Here is a 12,808-nt window from a genome sequence, read left to right as displayed (position 1 = left end):
ATTAGCACTTTTTTCTTCGCATACAGAACTGTTAATGAGTTAGCTTGGTTAAAGCTTCCTTTATGAGGTTAACAATTCGGGAATATAAGAAAATAAAAAAATAAGACAGGATTATAGTAATATCTCAAACTGAAATTTCTAAATACGCAAGTATTTTTCCTCCCTCTGGATTCATGACTCACTTGTTTTGACTCATAGTCTAAAATACTCCCCTCGGAAACTCTTCCTAGTTTGTTTGCTACTTTTAATGTCTGTATCGGGACTTCAACAGCATGGAAGCTACTCTACGCAACAAAACACATCTGCGCAAGAAACTGAGCAGGTTGGCCACTGTCCTGCACTGAAACGCTTGCTGACTCCAAGCCTGGGTAGAACTTCAGCTCCTGCAGCGAAATAAAAGCTTTACTTCAGAACATCCACAGGCCAGCATGCTCAGGAGCAGGCCGCCTCTCAGAGACGCCAACGCTGGGGAACTCGATGGACCAACCTCCAGGTTGAAACAACCTGTACAGGACCGTTACATAAACCCTTCTGTACAGTTCCAATACTTCAAAAATCCCCCCCCATTACAGATCTCACTTTGTGCTCTCTCGCCCCAAATAATTGTCACCTAAAGTGACACAAGGGTATCTAAAATGCTTTCACCTATGGCTCGGAAATCTATGAACTCCATCTCCTGAAACACTTTAAAAGAAGAAAGCCTTAGAGCAAATACGGATTAAGTACGGCAAGTAAGTTCTGAAAGCAGCTGTCAAACGATGCAACAGAATTCCAGCAGGAAATTATGCATTTGGTAGAGTTGTTAGAAAAAATTTCCAGCAGGTCATCTACAGAAAATGCTGCTATATTAGTACCAGAATGGTTGCAGTTGCAATTAATGGTTGCTTATTGCAACTAATTGCTCAAAGAAAAACAAAAGGAAAATTCAAGATGCAGAACTCAGGTTGTTTTACTATTTCATTTTAAGTTTTTCCTCTTTTTTCAAATTCCCTTGTTCCATTTATCTTTAATCCTATTGTATGCATAGATATGAATTATTCAATTGCAGTGAAAAATAACGTTTTCATTTTATTATTTCAGCCTTTCCTTGAAATATTTTGAGCCTTTGATTTTCTCAGCATAATTCAGACTGAAAACACTAAATTGCTTGAAAGTTTCCCTTTTGTTTTTCCAGCTCATGAAATAAGAAAATGATTATTGGGAAAAAAGCAAGAACATTTCCTCAACCTGAAAATATTAAAGAAAAAGAGCACTGTAGAATGAAATAATTTCAAAATAAAACCTATATGGTTTCCTGGCATGATGAAAATACTAGATTATCAATGTATAGCCGTTCCAAGAGGTCACGTTACCTGAAGTTAAAATGAAAGGCAGTAACACTTTGCATTTCTATGTTATCTTCGATACCAAGTGGCCTGCCATGTTGTGTTAAAAGGCTCACATACAAAACATCGCTTGATGTAGTACAGTCAGTAGTCATACTATAGAATGCAATGGTTTGACCTTACATACCTTATAGGCCATTTGACAGTGAAGCACTATCACCACCCGAGGTGCAAATTCACTTTCCTTAATAAACCAACCTGATTTTACATCCATTTTTTTTGTTTTGCTAGAGCCACGTAAGTATGTCAGGATCTGACTGACTCTGAGCTTTCCCGCTGAGGGACAGAATGCCATTTTTTCTTACTGCAACTTTCATCTAAGAGATGAGGAAGTGGCCACTAGGGACGTCAGTTTGATGGCATGTCCTGGAATGATTTGAGATAGGAAGCTCCATTTCCGAGATGAAAAGGCAGTTTCTACTTAATGACCGAGGCTAGCTACAGGAAGAGGGTTATTAGCACAATAAAAATCACGAATGGTTCACAATCATATTCCAAAGTCAGAAACAGTATCTGGATTTATGAGCCACAAGCCTTCTTGGAGTCAAAAGAAACCTAGCATCCTCTGACTCTGTCCCCTGTTACTCTACTTTCTGTTCCAGGAAAATATGCAATAGAAAAAAAATGCACTTGAGTATAAATGTGTATGCAAACGATGGAGTTGCCCTTTCTTTTCATGAACGGTTTACAGATTGGTATCTACGTCATAGATAAGCATCATCCTAAGTTATTATTAGCCAATACACATGCCACCACATTCTGGCAATTTGCCACATCCCAAAGTTGTGTGGACCTACATCTGCCTCAAGAAAAGCTCTTGAAAATAACACCTATGTTACGCTAAGAAAATTGGCATGCGCAGGCTCACTTCCCCAGAAGTTTAGCTCAAGCTGATTTAGGGCCACCTGGATCTCCTGTCAGATCCCTCACTGATGAGAATTGCCGAATTAAGCTCTTCCCTTCAATTGTCACAAGAGTGCCTTATTTCATCTCCAGCCTTGATTGCCCCCTTAAAGTACACCACAGAAGTATTTGCCGTGCACATCAAGCGGGAAGATGAAAGAGTGTAAATCACAAATCTAGGGTGATTATCCAAAAATCAGACTGCTGAGAAATGAAGCGTAATATCAGTTAAAGTGTCACTAAAACAGAGTTATGAGTATAGTCAGGTAAAATACTTGATAATTGCTTGTAATTTTCAGTGTTTGGAAAACAATTTCCTGGCCAGATGTTTTCACATTGTATTAGATGTTTCACTCCCTGTCAAGTGTTGTACATTTTCTCTAGTTTATGATTCAAGGTGTTAATCATATTCAGTCTTTCAGGATGATTACCTGGTAACATTAACATACAAATGTACAGTGATTATCTCTCCTTTTCAGAAGTCTTTGCATTTTGCACAAGGAAAAAAAAATAATAAAAGAAATAAATCAGTCTCCTTCAACTTGCATGATGTCTATTTCAAAAATGAAATTACTATGAATTCAGAGTCTATGAAAATTAAGTATTAATCAACAAAGTACAGAAAACTTTCACCTAGGCTTGAAAGTGGGAACACAGAGTTAATGTCTTACAACAGGCCAGAACTTATAGGCATAACTACCTCATAAAACATGTACGTTCCTTACTTGCAGTCTCCAGTGCTTTCATATCCTATTGATAAGACCTACAAAGTGCTGAGTATCTACAGCCATTTCTGAGGAACACACAGCAATTTACAGTATACCATCCTAAAAAATTAGGCCGCTATTTCAGAACAGAAAGGAAATTACTATCAAATCTCCAGCCTTCTATTGTTAAACAGTAAAAATTATGTAGGAAAATTGGGCAACACCACCCAAAGCTAAAAAGAAAATGGAGATCACTTACAGAGGAATTTGATAGAGGCAGTACGATGAGAATACATCTCCAATTTACACCAATTTAACAGAAGCTCCATGAATTATCTAAATTTGTTCCTAGGGGCATTAATACATAGCCATTTTTGTATGCCTGAATTGATTATGTCCTGCTGCGTAAAGAAAATGGGGAACATCACAGCAACAATACTGCACAGAGTTGCAGCTATATACATGCTTATGCAAGATTTGCCCAAGATCAGTGATTGGTATTTGGAGGGTGCTGGAGAGAGAAGAGACAAGCCCTTGGAACTAATTTCACTTCCAAAAATTTGGGTACAGTAATGAGTTGGGCTCCTCTGCAGGCTCCAAGCGCCCAGGCTTCCTCTGTGCGTGTTGAGGCTGGGGTGGTCTTCTCAAAAGCATAGATTTATAGAATCGTTTTGGTTGGAAGAGACCTTTAAGATCATCAAGCCCAACGATTAAGCTAACACTGCCAACTCCACCACTAAGCCACGTTCCTCAGCATCACCATCTACACATCAGCATTCCCAGCCCAGGCAATCTAGCTGTAAGTCCTTAGAATAATCCCAAGACACCACTTTGGTATCAAAGCATAAATGCCTAAATTAACCTTCCTGGGTATTGCGATTGTTCACTCGCCTGCTCAGATTTTGGCTAACACAGCTCATCCTAAGGCCTGACATATGCTGACCTAACGGAGCAGCACCACTAAGTCAAAGAAAGAGCACCACAGAAGCGGGAGAGGTGGCCAGAAAGAGCTCAAAGGCCGTTATACAGAGATTATCACCTGCAGATTGCTGCCTCCTGCAGCCACCACCTTTACATATTGAGTGCCTGGAAGATTTTTCACAATGGAAATGGTTTAGGATCAAATTTCCTTGCTGGAAGGTATAAAAACATCAGTTTACCCAAAAACTCTTTGAAGCAGATCTAACAGCAGCTGGACTGCCAAGGCTTTTGTGCTCCCTGTTGTGATACAGGGAACACGCGCACAGGGACAGAGGAGGAAGGATGAACACTCTCGTCATCGGCTGGGGAACTAATTTTTCTCATAGGTGCAGAAGTTAAGAGTTACAGGTTATAAAGTTATGAAACCTCATGACTCGAGTGGTAAATAAGTGAATTCACAAGATGGACTATAATCTGCACATAGGAAATTGAACCCTTCTTTGTTATATTTCTTAATGAGCTCATAAAATAGATTTACATACTAATTTACTAAATTTACTAATTTACATAGAACATTGTCCCGTAAATTTGAGATATCAAAACAGCCCATGACAGGTATTCAGAAGGACAGCGCACAACCCTCCTTCACTCTCAGCAGGAATCAGCGATGGACACAAGACCACAATCTAATCAGGAATATCTGATCTAGATTTATATACACCCCAGTAGAAATAATGTGGCCTAATGTCTTGGCTAATTCCTGGTGCTGTGCTCTGTCCATTACTCTTGCTTCTGTTTTTCTATTGAGCCTTTCATCTTACAGCATCAAGGTTGGATGATTTTAAAAAAATAAATCCGATTAGTCTTTCAATCACTTCAGTTCATTTTTGTTTCTTTATTCTTTGCTCTCATAGTTGATACTCCCCCGGTCCTTTTGACCGCTCCACAGTTCTGGCACTGAAAGATATTATTTTCAAAAAATATGGGAGAAAAAAGCCAAAAGGAAACATCAATGCATTCACATTTTCCTTTGTTTTTCTGTCACTAAACTCATACATATTTGTACTGCAGACCAACAAACAGCTTCCCTTATCAGGCAGGAGCCAGGATCACCTATTTCAGAGTTTGGTAAATATTATCACCACACCTGTATTCAAAAACAGAACTGATAAATCATCAAAAGCATCAAATGAAGGGAAATGTTGCTCTACGATCATAAGAAAAAACAGAAATGGGAAAGTTTGTATCAATTTCATTACAAATGAGTTCCAGCATTTTGCCAGTATTTTGTCCTTATTTCACTATGATGAAAGTACATATAGTCTTCCTCTTTTTTAGTGCTTAATATATAGTTTGCTTCTTCCCCTTGAATGATATCTTTCTCTGCAAGCAACGCCAAGTTGATTGCTAAGCTAGACTTCAAACTCCGGTGTCGTTGATGACTCCAGCGTTTTCATATTGAGGTGCCAACACAATCATCTACGTGCTTCAAACCTGCACCTAAATCACTGTGTATTCTGGTCTCCAGTTCCAGGCTGGTTCTGACAAACATTAATGGCAAATTCATGGAACTCTCAGACTTTTGCTATTAATTTGCATGAAAGCAGGGTTTCACTTTAAATTTCCACCTCAGAGCCCCCTTAAACATAGAATATGCCACTGGAAGAAATCCCATAAAGACACTAAAAAAACAAAAGAATGAATCCTGCATTTTATTTAAGCCGAAGGCAAAATGATTACAGACTTCATTGGGGTGAGGTCTGTGCAGAGTAGGAATGACAATTAAGACCCAGGCAGAGGATTTGTATTTAATAGACCCTGTGATGAATGTCTAACGTCTTCAAGCCAACACTTATAACACTTCCATATTTAGCATTAGTTTTACTTTTGTTTATATTCATTCTATACGTCATCTACGCATTTTATTTTTCTTTTCTTCAATTTTTCAAAGTTTAGCTAAAAAAAACAACATCTGTGTAGAAGTAAGACCAAGCTTTGCCCCCATTGATTCGCCAAAATCCCTCAAGCATTTAAGCAAACTCGTTCATTTCTGAAGGTTTATCGGTTCACAGTATCTTCTTTCCTCTACGCATCGGGTTTTAAACTTTAACTGTTGGCTACTAGTGCGGTCCACTGATTTATGATCTTCAAAGGCTATATTTTCAAGAAAAGACACTAACTCATATTTAGTTAAACGCTTGTAGACTGAGAAGGGGAAATAAACACCTAGTGCTTTAAGGGAACCAGCCCCCATTGCTACTTTTCACAAAACTTGCTTACTGTTCCTGGATGAGATACTACAGGTAAACTGGCATCAAAGGAGAAGAACTGAAATAATTTATTTTTTTTTTAAAGATGATTCAAAGGAGGAACCACTGACATGATATACACTCCTCATTCTGTGTCTCTCATTTTCTGAACTGTGTATCTTTTATTCTATATGACTTTTCTTTAGTTGCAAAAGTGATATCATGTAATAAAACTGCAGGAGAATAATCTTCAGTTAGCTCCACTTTAAAGAAATAAATATTTCAGCACAAAATTTTACTTAGAATTTCAAGCTCATTAATCTACATTTACACATATTGTTACTCAAGATATTCTGTTAAAACTTTACCGATTACTTAGAAAAATTAAGTAAAGTGAGTGTTATTTATGGAAAATTAGCTATCCTTCAACATTAGCTAACAAAAAACCCAACAAATGTAACTGCTTGAGAAGTAACGAATGCATTTTATGTCTATTTTTATTGCAGGACTACACGATTAATGAGCTGTCATAGTCTTAAGGCATTCATTGACATGTTTCTGAAGTTTGCTCAGATAATAAGCCTTAAGAGATGAATGAAGCATGTCCTGCCAGACCTGTTGTGATGATTTCCTTGTACTATAACTGGGGGACATGAAGGATCTCAGCTATTCTTAAAAAAACATCTGCCTTCTCATTAATCAAATCCTGCCTTACACTGTGCGAGTGCCATTATGAAGAAGAGAAGCGCTCGATACCAGCCCACACAGAGCATCAAATAATCTGGATTCTTCAGTTGTGCGGACCTCCCCAGGTGAAGGGAAGATGTACGTAAGATGTAGACAGCCCCCAGAGAGCTGGTCCACAGGCCACAGTGTGCCATAACCTTCACACCACAGATAAATCCACAGAAAGCATAAAAAACCCCCTTGGTTTAGTCTGATTAACCATTTTGGATGATCTTTGCGAACAGAACTTCTGTCAGGACACAACACAGCCCACCAATCATTATCCTTTCACATGGGCTTATCTAGGAAAAAGTCGCTGCAGACAGCATAACTTGGCATCATTGTTTAAGAACTTTCTTAAAAAAAAAAAAAAAAAGGGATTATTCTGAAGAGTAAGTTTTCCTTTGTAAAGGAGGACACGTGTGGTCAGACAGTTACTCTCAGAAGGATTTTCTGTACGGAGAGTTTAAGTCTAAAGGTTACAAGAAGATATTTTTAAAGAGACATATTCTGCAGTGAACATAGAGTACTTTAAAAAAGCATCTTTGCCTAATTTTGGGTCTTTTTTGGTTTTTTTTTTTTTTTAAATAGCAGAACTACACCGACTTTAGCTCTGAACATGGCTCCTGAGTTTCCTTACATCTTACTGTATATAAAACAAATTGCTTTCTTGCAAAGTGTCCATATTTGTTCAGATACTCAGGTAGCACACATTTGAAAGCAACAGGTACATGTTTGTTTCTTATGTTACCCATATAAACTCTCAGTAAGAGAGCAAACAGCAAGGACCGAATAAATAGGGCAACTATCTCTTTCAATCAGGCAGCCAAAAAAAGAGAAAGCAGCCAGTGCTTAGCAAAAGTCTTCCCTCTTAAAAATAGAAAACCCACCTGAATTGTGCTTCCCCGACTCATAAGATATTGCGTCTAAAGCCACAGGGATAGAAGGCACTGCTCGCTGGTCTTTGCTATCTTAAGTGATTTGACAAACTCCTGAAATGTACCTGCCAACGTTAGGCAAGTATTTGGATGGCTTTAAACAACTGTGGAGCTAGACAGACTGAGAACTACAAATTGTACCCTGATGGTGCCTCTATATCTACTGAATACAGTAGAAATTCAGTGCAGCAGAGAAGCCATCCCAGCATCCCAAGTGACAGCTTTGGGTTATTCATCATTAACACCAGCATCAAATGCAACACTGTCGATTAGAAGTGAAGTCCTACCACCTTTGGGTTTCTTGTTGGTGCTGTCAAGAACAGGGCTTTCTATTGTCTGAACAAAAAGGATAGCTTACAAACACGAGCTGTAAGATTTCACATCACTGTCATACGGAAGGAATTTACAGGGAACCATTTCTGGACTGCAGTATATTGCTAAGAAGTTGCCAGGAAACAAAGTATTCCTCCTCTTCCTTTCTTTTATGTTTCTCTAATCTGGTTTTCCTTTCCATGCTCCTGTTCATCAGATGCAATTGTTTGTCCACGTTATTTTGTACTAGAGTATTTTGACATATCTAAAGGGTTTTGATAGTCAGCCAGTAACTAAGTTTGCTAGTTTTCAACTGCAAAAAAACCCAACGCAACATTTCTTATAACTTGTCTCTTTTTGTTTTCTTTCATTTGCCAACCATAAAACAAAGACCCAAACTAGATGAAGATAATTTTCGCAGTTCCCTCCAACAGAACAACTGCAAGTCACGATGCTTTCTCCAAGCTCTTAAATACCCAGAGCACAGGATTTGGGGTTTTTTGTTGTTGTTGTTGTTGCTTGGGTTTTTTAAAAGCAAGAAATATAATCTGAAGGATTCATTTGAACAAAGATGTTTTCAAAATTGAAACAGTTATTTTAAGGTCATCTGCAGAGCATCCTGATGAAAGATCATAAAGAATTGAAGTATTTCTCTTTACAGAGGATAGGATTAGGGAAACTGGATGCAATGATTACAGTTCTTTCCTTGACTGAAATCTAGGCCAGGAAGAGAAAATTTGTATCGACTAACTTGACTGCTATTTCTGCAACATAACCACCATATGATGATGCTTATTAAACAGCAAAGTGTGTATACAAACTGAAGGAGAACACTTATAATACCTGAAGTAGTAAGTAGAGGGACAGGGGAAATCTCTTGCTGTTCATTTTTAAGCTAATTGGCAGGGATAAGCTTTACTAGAAACATTTCGGCAGTAACAGGTATGGTTTAGTACATAATTTATTACAATGTAAGGAAACACACATCTAAGTTTACGGAAAGAATTAAGTTCAATATTATTGGGTAATTAATGTGACATTGACAAAGTAGCTTGTTGTACGCATGTATGCATACATTACTTAGCAAAAATTAAATATATTTGTCCTCTCCTGAAAACCAGCAGTGCAATAAATCACAGAAGAGACTTGTATAATTCTGCCAACTAGAAGCTAAGGATTGACAGCATTAAATCAGGTAATTTCCAGCTCCCGGTATCCATGCAATTTTTCTGAACTGGCCATGACCCCTGTTGTGGGTTAACCATGGTAGGCAGCCATGGTTGCTCCAAGCTACACAGCTGCTTGCTCACACCCCCGTACTGGGCAGGAGCAGGGAGAAAATCAGGAGGGCATACATGAGAAAACTCTTAGGTTGAAATAAAGACAGCTTAATAAGTAAAAGAGAAAAAGATGACAAGACAAAAGAAAAGCAAGTGATGCAAAAAGCAGCACTCGCAACCAGGTAACTACTGCCTGGCCAGTCCCTGAACAACAGCAAACCCTGGCAAACTCCCTGCCCCAACCCCAGGTTTACTGCTGAGGACAATGTGGTATCATATGGCATATCCCCTTCGCCATCTGGGGCCAGGTCTCCTGGCTGTGTCCTCTCCCAGACTCTTGTCAACCCCGCCGCTCCATGATGTGCAAACACTGCTCAACAATAGCTAAAGCATTGGTGTGTTATCAACACTTTTTAGGTCACAAACCCAAAATACAGCACCCACCATGCAGGCAGCTATGAAGAAAATTAACTCTATCCCAGACAAAACCAGCACAACTCCCCCACACACACACACGATGGCAGCGTTTATCAAGCAAGGTGTTTTGTGTTCTGAAATCTGAATAAGCAAAGACCTCTCAGAAAGAGTGAGCCTCAAGAAAATCAACCTCTCCTTTACACAAGAATTTTGGCTGAATCCTTATATATTAATCAGCTCACAGTAAGATCACACATATGCCTGCAATGCCAGATTTCGGGTGGTTGTTTGTTTTGTTTTTTTTTTTTTTAGTGGAGAAATAACGCTCTGTAGTCCAAAAAAGAAAACATTATTTGGCATCGTTATTCCAAAATGTTGCCTGCTATGTAAGAAGCTCATCAATAAGAGACCTTTCTATTTCAAATCAGGTTTCTTAAGATGACTGGCCTTCATGGATAGGTACTCAAAGCCTCAAAGAAGGAAGAATATCTTTATTTTCAGCACTGAGTTATTAAAGAGGGAAAACTTGTACTGATTGGAGTCATAGTATTTCTGAACTACTTGGACAAATGAAACTGCTAACTTCATTTTTTTCAGGAAGTTGATTGCAAGAGTAAACCCAGATATTTGTTCACTGAAAGTGACAAAGAGAGATGAGGGGAGGAGATGCTGTAGCAAAAGCATTTGCCAGTATTCTTTTATTGCCTGTAAGGGAAGTCAGTTGCTAAATTTTCAGTAGGTTGCCTTTCAGCATCAAAGTTTTTGCCCAACTGAAAGAGTAATGTGCTGCTGGGGTCTTACAAAGTTTAAAAAAAAAAGAAAAAGAAAAAAAAAGACCAAAATCAGCTGCAGCAGTTCAAGGGGGTAAGAGAAGATAAATCTGTCTGGGAAGGACATTACCAGAACACTGTTTCTGTCACTCTTTGGAGCAGGGTTAGGCAGGAGGATGGCTCTTCAGCCTGGTCACCAGAATCACTTCTCAACCATTGCAGTTGCACCACAGGCAAGGCATGGACATTAGACCGTTAAGACAAGAATAACCGAAAGGCAGAGAGCATCCATGAGCTGCCTGGAAGGGCCATGTGTTGTTTTGCTTTGAGCAAGTTCATATAAAGTCTGTCCAGGAGAAAGCAAAAGTTTTAGAGCGCTTGTGGTTGCTTGTGCCCCACTCCAGCTCTGCTGTACACAAACACGTCCTCTCCAGAAGGTACTCTTTTTTTTTCTTTTACCCCTCAGTAACCTTTTTTTACAGAGTTCAGTTTATCACACATCGTACTTTCTTAAACTAACATAAAAAACCCACCGAAACCACAAGTTTTGTTTCTGGTCCCATGTGCCCGAGCACAGGAAACCCAGGGTTTTGGAGCCAAACAGGAAGCGGTGCTTTCTACAAGACAACGAGCTGCGCGGCTTCGCACACCCCTGCGCTGTGGATAATTAAGGAGCTGGCAGTAATTGAAAATATCCCTGCTTCTTTCACAGTAAGTACCTTGCATTACTGGTTGATGTATTGTAGCTACTGACACATGACAGAATAATTTGTCTTTTATTCAGCTCCAACACTGAATTATTGGAAGTTGGAGTTGTCTGTGGCCTAGAGGGAGACATTGTGCCAGTTTCATTTGCTGTTATTGAAGGCAAGAGGTTTATAAAAGTTAATGAAATACAGCCAGCAAAGAGACTGCAGAGGGTCTGAACCTCAGAAGCAGCAGCATACAGATGCCTATTGTTATTACACAAGGCAGCAAAAATGCATCAGTCTTTCTATGCTATGATACCATAGAAAATACTTAACATTTTCATTGAAACTGCTCATTTTCTATCATTTGACTAACCGCACTAGCTGCTCATTCAAGTCATGCATAGCAATGTTACAGAACAGAGACACTGAAATGAAGAAAACAGACCAAAGGTTTTCAATATATTCATGCCTTAAGAGATTAGCTCTCCCAATCCACAACTGCAATTAACTTACTTCAAAAATCTTAAAGATGTGTCCTGCACCATCCAGTTATTAGGGAGATGGTCTTCACCTGATGTGCCACTTGCACATAGACTCAGACTACAAAATGTGCAAATCATTTCTGAAAGAACTTTTTGACAGTTGAAAATTTAATCCTATGTAAGGCATAGAAACTCACACAATCCTAGTATATTATGAAAGGCACTTTGACAGGAAAAAGATTAACATTACTTTAGAGCTCTAACAGTCGAGCCATCGCTGAAGAACTTAACACCTGTTTACATGGCTTGGTTGTGGGGGTTTAAAATAAATCTCACTAATACTTTGAGAAAAATCATGATGCTATTTGCTTTCTGGGATCTAGAAAGAGATTAAAATGTCAAGAAAAGCATCAAGTTTTCTAAGATGCACTATTTACTGATAACGGCTAAATAACTTTCCCTCATTACTAAGGAAAATGATTCTGTAGCAAAATATCCATGGATGTCTGCATAAGCAAGTCTGAGGAACTTTTTTTTTTTTTAAAGCAGTAACATCTTCCACTAGTGTAACTTGAGGAAAGGAATTCTTTGCACTTTTTTCTTTTAAATGAAACAGAGGAAAAAACATTGACCTCGAATGTCCCTTTTATCACAGCATCTCCTTTAGGCTTTGTCATAAACCTCCAAGGTTGCCAGTGCTCTGGAACCAAATTATACTGTACATTGCAACCAGTGTTATTCTGGCTGCTGAACCTTCTTCTGACCTGGGCATGGAGAGATCAGGCTGATTCCAAGATATTTGCTCATTGTCTTTGCTATAAAAACATAGAAGCCTGCCTCTATACCATTGAAGCTGCTGCTTGCACAATGGAGCGGTGACTGAAGTTGTCAGGGAGATCCATTCCTACAACACACTAAACTTTTTTTTTTTTTCCCCACGTGAATGCTACCTCCATGAGCCTTCCTTGTGCTCAGCCTCTTGTGCACTCCTCGTCGCAGAGCTGGACCACTACCTAACCCCTTTTC

Source organism: Rissa tridactyla, chromosome 5, assembly GCF_028500815.1.
Source record: "Rissa tridactyla isolate bRisTri1 chromosome 5, bRisTri1.patW.cur.20221130, whole genome shotgun sequence".
Taxonomy (NCBI): domain Eukaryota; kingdom Metazoa; phylum Chordata; class Aves; order Charadriiformes; family Laridae; genus Rissa; species Rissa tridactyla.
Note: the sequence above shows the minus strand (reverse complement) of the source record.